Source organism: Ixodes scapularis, unplaced genomic scaffold, assembly GCF_016920785.2.
Source record: "Ixodes scapularis isolate PalLabHiFi unplaced genomic scaffold, ASM1692078v2 PGA_scaffold8__174_contigs__length_109621045, whole genome shotgun sequence".
Taxonomy (NCBI): Eukaryota; Metazoa; Arthropoda; class Arachnida; order Ixodida; family Ixodidae; genus Ixodes; species Ixodes scapularis.
This window is the reverse complement of record NW_024609883.1, coordinates 87,033,979-87,044,667: the sequence shown is the minus strand read 5'-3', so window position 1 is coordinate 87,044,667 and position 10,689 is coordinate 87,033,979. Positions and strand designations below refer to the sequence as shown.

The 10,689-nt window shown below is 49.3% G+C and overlaps 1 pseudogene; it reads right to left on the bottom strand.

Moving 5' to 3' along the window:
* Nucleotides 1-1,500: 1,500 nt before the first annotated feature.
* LOC115323469 lies at nucleotides 1,501-4,008 on the bottom strand (annotated as a pseudogene).
* Between the last annotated feature and the right edge of the window lie 6,681 nt (nucleotides 4,009-10,689).

Sequence of the window (10,689 nt, the reverse complement as noted above, 5' to 3'; positions counted from 1 at the left end):
CGTCTGAAACACTTACGCCGCCGCTTCACCGACCTCTCGCACGATCACGTGGACGGACGGAGGGGTTAATTGGCGGAATTGCCGCCGTTGATAGCTTTTGGGTACTTTTAATCTAATTATAAAGGTAAAAGTGACAAACACGCTTAGAAAGGGTGCGGAAGAACGTCGGTATCGGTCTTGCCCAGTGTCTTGTACACCGGGTAAACGAAGACCCGCTCCTCGAAGTGCTCGCGGCACACAACGACCGACGTTGACAGTGCATTTATTATAGTTAGTTGGATTGTTCATGTTTTTTTTTGTTTTTAACCACGGTGTCTTTGGGGGATGAATGCTTATACCGGCTTTATTTCGGGATTCGCATTGGGGCACTGAACAATAAGTCAGCATGACCGGAAACCAGGAAACGGGGGCATGGAAGCGAGCCGGATGCGAGATCGCGAAGCGGAGTCCTTCCCCTGACGTCACGGTACACCTCAGCCAATCAGGGCGCGGCGACAGCAGCGACGCTTGTGTTCGCTCTCGGGGCTAATAATCTCATAACAGAACCGGCCAGCTCGTAGTCAAAATGGATACCTTATGCAACATCGACTTTAAATGTGCAACTCGGTCCCTGTGCCTATTCCCATACTTGCAACCGAATACGACCGGCTGAGACAAGACCTGTTTTTAAGCCTCTTGCGACGATCTGCTCCGCAGCAGCGCGTCAAGTCCACGCCGTCGTAACAGACTTAAAAACCGGTCTTCTCTCAGTCGGTCCTCAGATACAAGTGTGGGAACGGGCCTTTACTTTGTCTGTCTGCCTGTGGGCGCACGCAAGTTTTTTCTCTTTCGCATTTTGATTAGTTTGCATAAATACAACACAGGTGATGAAAGAAGTGGAAGTTAAAAATGAAGCTTACCTCTCCAATCAGCACAAAGCGCAATATATTTTCCTCGTGCTCAGACCGCTATACATTTCTCTTTGCTTAATTACATTTTACAGCCAAGCTGTATATTACTCACAGGTTGGATTTCTGGAACTTATTCGTGTCGTTGTCCTCATGAAAAAAAAAAGAAAAAAGCTATCATCGATTGAAGCGAAGAGTGCATATCACGGCGTACAACATATAACACATCATTCGTTTCAATAAAGAACGAGCACAAAGCGAGCATCCGAACTACATAATTGATGATAAGGCGCTTGCGAAGAAAGGACTCGAGCCGCTCCGTACCGCTCGCATCCATTTATCTCGGAACGACAGATTCTCCCGGTGCGCTGGCCCACAAGCACGCACTCAGCCGGCTTTCGTCTTCTTCTAATATTCAAAGCAGTAATAGAGTGCAGGCGAGCTGGTAATGAATCGACATCTTGTCATTCCCCATCTCAGGGTCTACAAGATGTAATATTCAACAACCTCCCCTCCCCCCCCCCCGCCCCCCCGCGGCTACGAAGCAGATGAAGGCACAGAACAGCACGGCGTAGTTCCGAGCCGCTGGATTGTCGTATCGTGCATGCTCGAGTCACGCAATCTCTGTCGGGAAATATCTTCGTCACCCGACCAAGTTTCCATAGCAGAGGAGGTGTGTTGTCTTCTACGATGACCACTTCGCCTACCTGCAGTCGAGGCAGTGTTGCTGTGGTGCCGGACCTTGCCCTCCTTGTACCCGGAGTCCGGACACATTGGTGCAGTAGTTGGCATCGAGCTCAAGCACCTTGACCTCTGTCGCCTCTCCGACCCTCGAAGGCGTCTTGAATTTTGGGAAACCGGTATAAGACCTCGCGGTGGACTGGGGCTCTGATTTCGTCTCCAATTCGTCAGTGGCCGACAAGAGCGGCGTGCCCTGTTCTGGCACAGCTCGAGGCGTCCTCCTGGGGGCGGAGGCACGGCCCTAAAATCGGCTTCTCCTTTCCCAGCCTTAACTGCGCGTTCCAATCCAGGCGACTGAAGCTTGCAAACTTCCAGTTATTTCTCTAAAGATTGCGCTGCCTGTTCCGACTTGTCCATCAGCATTGTTTGTAAGACGGGAGTGGAACAGTCGTCCGGTGCAAAAGCCTCGACTTCGTGCGCGTCGTCATGTCCTCCATTTTCCTCTCCTCCCTGCATTCCGTCGTCTGCTTCTCCTTGCCCCCTGTCGTCTGCTTCTTTCCGCTCGGCACCGTCTGCTTCCATTTCGTCCCAGTGGGATTCATGTTCAAATCGCTTCTCGTTTCCCTTTAGTTCTACGGAAGCCTTAAGTGGAACGAAGACGGCTGGTGTCAGATTTACGGGGGGTTCAATGCTAACCGGCAACCTTCGGCTTCTTCTTGCGCTTGCTACGCCGTTTTTTCTTGGGGCCGTCCGGCGTCACGAAAGAACTCAACTCCGTCATTGACCCGGCTGTCGTGTCCAAGTCACCCTGAAGCTGACTTTCCGGCAGACCTTTGTTGGGGAACTTCACTACTGCCTCTGAATCGCTGCAGCTCGAATCGTTGTGTGTCGTCCGCAAGTCTAAGGTCGCAGACGAGGTTTCGCAGGGGTGGCTGGTTGTTGGCGTGGTTTCGGCAGCGGCTTCGACAGTGATGCTGGTACCTGCTGCTTGATATTCGATGACGTCTAGCGTTGTTTTGATTTCTTCTGCAGTGAGCGACTGGTACCAAGGTTTCGTCTCCTTTTTTTTTTTTTTTTTTTTGGGGGGGGGGGGGGGGGGTTGCAGGATGGGCTCCTTTAAATGTCGCTTCACTCCACGGTTTTGCGTGACGTAGTTAGGAGCCGAGCTGGTGTTTTCGGAGTTGCGCTGCCCCAAAACAACGCTGATGACGTCGTTGTCCCTCATAACGCGGATGCATTCTACCGGAGGCAGCCAAGCACCGTCAAGATCATGGTGGAATACGCTCCAAAACAACGTGAACGAAAACGAAGGGAGAAACGGACAAGACGCGGCGTAACTTTCAACTGAATGGTTTATTTCGCTGACAATTTTAAAAATATAAAAGCAGGCACACTTGGCGGAGCACGAAGATATGGTCTAAACCCCCCCCCCCCCCCCTCAAATGCCAGTGTTATTTTTTTTTTAATAGTAGAAATCTTTATGAGACAAGGACAAAGAGGGTGCGCTTACACACTAATTGCCGTGGTGGGACTTAGTCAGGAAGGCTTCGTGAATTTCTCTGGCCGTTTCTGTTTTGTAATGGCCCATGACACAGGTGTCCCCTAAAATGGAGCTGCACTATCCGGAGTTGGGCCCGCATTCGCAACGGTCACAGGGGACCGCTAGGTGGCCAGACGGGGACTGCCTGATTGCCAACGCATGCTCTCTGACCCTATCATTGATGCACCTTCCATGTCTGGTCAACTTACATCTTACCACATGACAGGGGAAGTTTGCGTATGTTGGCCAGACGGGAAGGTGCATCAATAATAGGGTCAGAGAGCATGCGTTGGCGATAAGGCAGTCCCCGTCTGGCCACTCAGCGGTTCACTGCAGCCGTTGCGAATGCGGGCCCAACTCTGGAAAGTGCAACCCCATCTTTGGTGAAACCTGTGTCATGGCCAATACAAAAAAAAAAAAAAGAAACGGCCAGTAATATTTACGAAGACTTCCTGATTAAGTCCCACCACGAAAAATATTGTGTAAGCGCACCCTCTTTGCCTCTCTCTGATAAAGAATTCTACTATTTAAAGAACCAATGATGCTGGCATTTGAAGGGGGGGGGGGGGGGGTGTTTTTGTACCACATCTTTGTGTTCTGCCAAGTGTACCTGCTTTTATATATTTAAAATTGTCATCGAAATAAACCATTCAGTAGGAAGTTACGCCGCGTCCTGTCCAGTTCTCCCTTTGTTTTCGACCATTTTGTTTTGAATTATTACACCATGATACAAAACCAACTAGCCCAAGCAGCCATCCTTAAGCGCCGAGATAGTCTGTGTTTTCCGACCAGAAGAAGCCTGCGTTTGACCAACTTCATTAGCTGCTTCACGCTGCTGACTTCAGGTGGATCCACGACCATCCACGCCATTACCGACACCTCAGGATTCAATTTTCGCATATCTAACGTGACGCGAATTACTGCCGTAAGGTCCGCCATGTTGTTTTGAAGCAGCGCTGGGTGAGTTGCTGGGTCTGACGAGGGAAGGTCGAAGATGCTGATAGCGTCCAGTGGCCACATCTCAGATGGATCAGGAAGCATTTCGGTGTGCGATGCATCACAGCTGGTTGTTAAAATGGAGGTGGTGTTACTCCGGCCACTCGTTAGGAGCCTGTAGCGCCCTTGTATCATCCATTCAAAGATGGTATGTACTGCTGTCGGCGAATTGGCCCAGTTGTTACCTTCTAGTAGAGGTCGGAGCCGATAGGTACTCTGGCTTCTGTGTCCCCCTGTAAACAAGGGAGAGCAACGTCAGCCACAATCAGCCCTTCAGGATGTAGCTGGTTTAAGATATTATTGTCGAGAGGTGGTGTCGTTGCAGTACATAGTTCGGGCACTTCAAGCGCCTCCACGGTAACCTTGTTTGTGCTGTTGGCTCTGTAGTTTGATAGTTTGTGGGGCGTTTAGTGATTCTGAATGTGTAGATGGTGCGCTCTTTGGTACCGAAAACTGGGCACCGAAACCTCTATGAGGACTCTCGTTTCATAAATCTCCGCCGTGGCTTTCGGTGTCCAGAAGAACTCTTACAAGTGCGCTGTCGGTGGTGCCTGTAGCACATGCCCTCGCTGTTTGAAGCAAAACCGATGACACTTCCGTCCTGGTAGTGGAAGCAATGGTCACGTTGTTTGGACGGTCTCGGTTATCGTCTATACGTGATTCACCGACACCAGTGAAGCTCGGTCTTGACTCGTGTTGAGGGAAGCGCCATATGTCGCAGAGGATGGTGATATGGCGTCCGGTGCAAGTACCGCATACCGACCGCATCGACGTACGGCAATCATGGGCTACGTGGTTGACCATGCCGCATCTGAAACAACACCTGGCAGCTCTCAGTCGATTTCGTTTCGTGTCGGGAGATATGTTGGTATTTCCGTCCTGCAATTGGTGTCCGATGCCGGTAGAAAGTGGGCATGACCCGGGCTCTGGTGCGACCGATGCAGTCAAGAGGGCAAGAGCCGACATAAGACTGCTGGGCGATTGAGGGGCGTGTTCTCCTTCGGTCCTTTTGTGGTGGGTCATATGAAGACCACTGAATCCCCCTTGACTCTCCTCGCGATTTTTTATTTGGACCTGAGGAAACCTCAAGATATTTGCAACTTCGGCTGTACCTGGGACGCCGGTAGCGGTCTGCATATCACCTGCGTCGGTCGACGACTCCTTTTCCTTTATGTTCTGTCTGAAGGAAACAGCAACGTCGTTGGGGAGCGATCTCATGAGGACACGCTTGAGAAACATCGCGTGTTGAGTAGAAAGAACCCATATTTTCAAGGCAGCTTGTGCGGAATGGTATTGAATCATACACATTTCGCAGCTGCGCGATGTTGTTGGAGCTGTTAACAGCTGACAATGCCAGAAATTGATCAATATGTTTGTCTACAAGAATGCTGCTCCGTCCCAATCGTTCGAGAAGAGCTTCTATGGCGAGGTCGCACCTTTCGTCCGAGAGCGTCACCCACTGGATTGCTTGTTTTTCCGGTCCGGTTAAATACGTCTGCAGTTACTTGAATTCCTAGATGCGTGGGAGGTCGACGTTGTCATGAATCGTCGCTTCGAAGTGGTCCCAAAAGATTTGCCCGTCCCGCAAGTTCTCTGAAAAGGACGGTACATATCTCTACCTTCGGGCGGGCGACGTTACGTGGTGTTTGGCCAGCGGGCGCGTTCGCCAGACTTTCTGTTCTGGCAGAAACTTGATCACAGTCACTGAAGGCTGTACTTTTGTCCGATACTTGGGATGGATTGCTGGCGATGCGATTTCGAGCTAGAGCACAACGAACTTGGGCGACGGTGTGACTGATGTTTATGTTGCACTCGAGCGTGCCAAAAACTTCATTCTCCAGGTCATCGTCATGTACCAGGTCCTTGATCTCGTTGTCTAAGTCCCTGATTTCCTTTTCCAAAAGGAAGCTGCGCCTCCTTTTGGAAAAGGAAATCAAGGTGTTCTTGCAGGTCGGTGAAGTCGATATCGGTGCCTCGCAGAATATCTGTCAGTGCGTTTAGGATACGGGTAACGGCCGAACGGATGACACCACGCGTTATCTTCACACGGTCTATGAATATCGGTTAGCGTGGCGCAGGAGGAGCGGTCCTTCAAAACTTTCCGGGTTTCGGCACCAACGTGTGAAGAAAGGACTCCAACCGCTCCAACCGCTCCCATCCATTTATCTCAGAACGACAGATTCCTCCGATGCGTTGGCCCATGAGCGCCTGCTCTTGCCGGCTCTCGTGCGAAACACGTAGCGCTGACAACATACGTTTCCCGGTAAAGATTACTGATGCTCAAGCTGCCGCGGCGACGGCAGCTTGCGACGTGGGGGGTGACGTCACGAGCCTTTTATATACAAAACATTTTGGTACAGTGCTTTTACTTCTTTTTCGTGAATCATTTGGTAAAGGCCCTTTTTCTGTTTACAAACATGAACTGCCTCCTTCCTCCCAAGTGACTTCCGGTCGTTTTGTCTTTTCAAGCCTGTGGAGATTGCTTATGTAAGCAGTGCTAGAAAACATAAATGCTACACGTACATCAAAGTTGGAGATTTAACGAGGGCCCTCGGCAGGGCAATTTAATGTCTTGGAGGAGGCAAGTTGGTTTACAAATATAATTGAAACTTTTTAACAGATCTCGCGCTTCTTCGTTCTTTTGGCGTTCACCTGGAAAATTTGTGGGCAAACGTTTCATCGATATTTCAAGCAGCGGTGTTAGGGTGGTATTTGTTCATCCGTTTTATAGACCGGAAGTTCTCTGAGACGTCAATGACTGGAGCACCGCCTGGTGGCGTTTGCCATAAGAACGGCCTAGAGTGGAGTGGGCAGTCGTTGCAAATGATACCACAGCTTCGCTGTCCAACCACCTTCAGAGCGTGAATAAAAGCCCCGACGTTGTTCTTTTTTTTTTTTTTTATTAAAAAACAAATAAGTGCACATTAACAACATAAAACCGCAGATAAAAAATAAGGGACAATCGTATTTCTAAGATTAGTTTTGTGGGAAAAGTTTTTCTTCTTTCAAGAAAGGTGTGCTTGTAGGAAAATAACACAGCAAAATTGTTGTGACTGAACTTTCGATTTAAAAAAAAATTGATTTTGTTTTTCTACTCAATACTTAGTGGATTCATGGTAGATTAACTTAAAGAAATTATTGCCTCGCGCGATTTAATTGAAAAAAGGAAAGTGTAGTGGCTACACCAACTAGATGACGGGAAAGTTTCTCGTCGGAAGGCAGCCTATACTGTGATTTATTGAAGATGTTAAATTTATTTCCTGTGATTTACAAGTAGCAGAGAACAGTCGGATCGACTTTTGCAGGTCTGCCCTAGCCGTCATGTAACGTCACCCTTAACGTGCCGCCTTTGAAAATTAAAAATCTGTCCCCGCGCACTTTCGCCGTCCCATCTGTGCACGCAAAAAGATGCCACAGGTTGCTGAACGCGTTTCACGGTCGAACGCAAGCTCTTCCGCTAGTGTCGCCACGCGCGTTTATCAAAGCACCCATTAAGCGCCGTTAACACACTTGCAACCGAGTAGGACCGAGAGATACAAGACCGGTTTCTAAGCTCCTTGCGACGGCGTAGGATCGGATGCGCTGCTGTGGAGCAGGTTCTACGCCGTTACAAGAGGCTTAAAAACCGGTTTTGTATCCTCGGTTTTACTCAGTGGCAAGTGTGTGATCGGCCCTTTACAGTCACCGCACGGAGCGTATAGTTTCATTTGAGTACCTGTTATCAACGCCATTATTTTTTATTCCTGCCGCAAAATGGAAATAAAAATCCCTTCGCGCCTGTAATTGCAAGTTTTGATTTGCAGGAACCGCCTATTCACTTACAAAATCGGTAAAACGACAAGCGGGCTGGAGAACTCGTTTAGATTGTAAAATCTTGTTGCAGAAATCACTGCGCAGAGTGTCGTTGAAATGTGGAGCAGTTTTCATCGTATTTTACTGCGTAGACGTTTGTTCATATTAAACAGAAACTGCTGCGGAAATTCCAAGAATAGTTCCTGGAATTTTTATGAAGGCTTCTATCACACGTTAAACAAATTCAAACTATTTTCTCGTCTAGCTGTTTACTGGATGCGGACGGGCCTGCAGCGACCAACCAACGACTTTTTTTGCGGCATCACTCCATTCCGAGATTTTTTTTGTTTCACTACAGTATATAAGCATAATATGTATATAAATGCAATAAGACCCTCGGTAACTATATTTGCCGTTCAGACCATAGCCTCCTGTATGCAGATAAGGCCTCGCAAATCGCCGCGAGAAGCGGCCGCCGAAATGGAAAAGGTGGAGCGGCAGACAACGGATGAGAGGAGAGCCACGTGGCTGGCGCCTGGCTACGGCGAGAGACCGAAACACACTTCTCCCGACCGAACAAGTGTGTTTCGGGTCCTCGCCGCTGCAAAAGCTGTGCGCTGACGTCCAGGTTCCCCAAAAAGTAGCTCTTTGATGCTTTGTGCTACCAGGTCCTCGCTCTCCAAATCTGCGGACGGGCACTCATGGCTCCGTCGCCGAACTGCCAGGGTTTGTGAGTACAGAGGAGGCTATGTTCTGACACTAATATATCATATCACGTTCGTTGAGCTCATTACCCCCTGTGTGCATAATTGAAGTGGGTATTTAACAGATCCGTGCCGTCTGCTTGGTTCGTTACAGCGCGCAGACGGACATGTTAAGTACGGATCCGGTTCACTCAGAAATGCCATCGTATTTAAAACGCAGGACAACCAGCAGCTGAATCTTTGCTAGAGGACTCAGGGCATAAAGGGCTATCTACACAGGCCTTAACGCGCCACAGCCTGTGTCGCTCCCGGTTTTTAAGGCCGAACCCCAAAGGGCACATACTCGACGTATTGGCGCGCGTTTTATTCGGGCGTATTTAAAGTATCGACGTATTGGGGTCTTCAAGACAACTTCTTCCTGTGCGCCTGGAGGTCAGCGTAGATAAGCACGTTCGCGGGGATCGATAGCTGCAGGGACACGTATATTGGCACTTAGGCGTACATCTCGGCGCTGACGCAACCGGAAGGGTCTGGCGCGATACCGGCAAATCAGCTCGTGAACAGACAGCCGGAAATTGCTTTTGGGGTCGGGTTGCCTACACAGTTCGTTTCACCCTAAGTCAGGACGCTCTATCCGTTAAATAGAGCTTGATTTTGTTATTCTTGTGCTGTAAATATTGCTTAATTATTTATAATCAGAATGGCCGCAACCCATTAAAAGGTCCGCCGTTGTTCATGAATAAAACATCACTCACAAAAACTTATTAAAGTACCGTTTATCTTTTAAACAAAACCAATATTTTATGTTCTCTCTTAGATGAATAAAAAATCCTCTCAGCTCCTTATACAACTCGCAACTGTAAATAAAAAAAAAATTATGTGTAAATAAAACACGCATTATTCGCAAAAAAAGAAAGCAATCTTTCCTGGCGCAATTGTTTTTGGCTCAATAATTACGTTGTGAGAATAGCCGTGAGTTAGGAGAGAAACGAACCATTACTTCCTATATCATAATGAAAACGGCGGAAACTATCCGCCATTTTGAAAAGAACGAGTGGCGCCACCTATAGCCAGTTGGAGTCGCGAACAGTCACTGATAAGCTGAGAACTGCATAGAGTATCTTAAAGCTGGCCCACCTCCAGCGCGAGCCGTCTACCTTTGACAGTGCTTCCAACGCCACCAGAGAATGGCGGCGCAGCACACGCAGCGGCCAAACCAACGTGTTTTTCTGCGCGTGTGGGCTGTGCGGCTACCGGAAAATGCGCATTTTGTGACGTCAAGCTGATTCCTTGCGCCTTCCGGGCGCGGATAAAGCCGGGAACACATTTGCGAAAAAAGGCCGAATTTTGTGCGAAAACCGCACACGAAAGTCGCACGGCAGCTAGGCTCCTCCCCTTTTCCGAAAATCGGGAGCGGTTCGACAGATCTGCAGCGCCAGATATTTTCGCACGGCGCCTCCGAATTCGGGGCGGAGGAGCTCGGTGAGCGAAAGCCCGGAACAGGACGGAACGAAACGATACGATCGGCTCGCAACATGGCGGCTCACGCAGCTTCGGAAGCAGCGCAGGCAAGATCGTATGCCATCCCTGCGTTCTCATCTCAACCTTCGGAGGAAACCATTTCAGTCTCTGTCTCAAAGGGTGGTGGTACAAAGGCTCGCGTGGCATTCAATGAGGTTTTAATAGCTGATGTGTTTAAGAGGTGCGAAATATGGGACACCAGTTCGCCAGACTACCGCACAGCCTCCTGAAGTCGGAGCACGAAAACCGCAGTGCATTGCGATTCCCGCGCCGCGCATTCCACCTCATGTGGCTCGTCTTCCGGAAATCGCAAGCTACGATTTTCGCAGCCTCCGATTTCTCTCCGATTTTCGGTTCGTTTTTTCGCAAATGTGTTCCCGGCTTAAGAAAGTTGATTGATTTCAACTTTTTCTAAAGGCGCACGAAAACGCCCTGTGACGCAGTAGGGCGCTCCTCTTTCGGCCAATCGGGGAAGGGCACTGGTTCCGTCTCCGCGTTTTCTCGCCGTCTGGCGCAGATGCTCTCCGCTCGTCCGACGCGGCACATTCCTAACCTACGAGCATGGTTG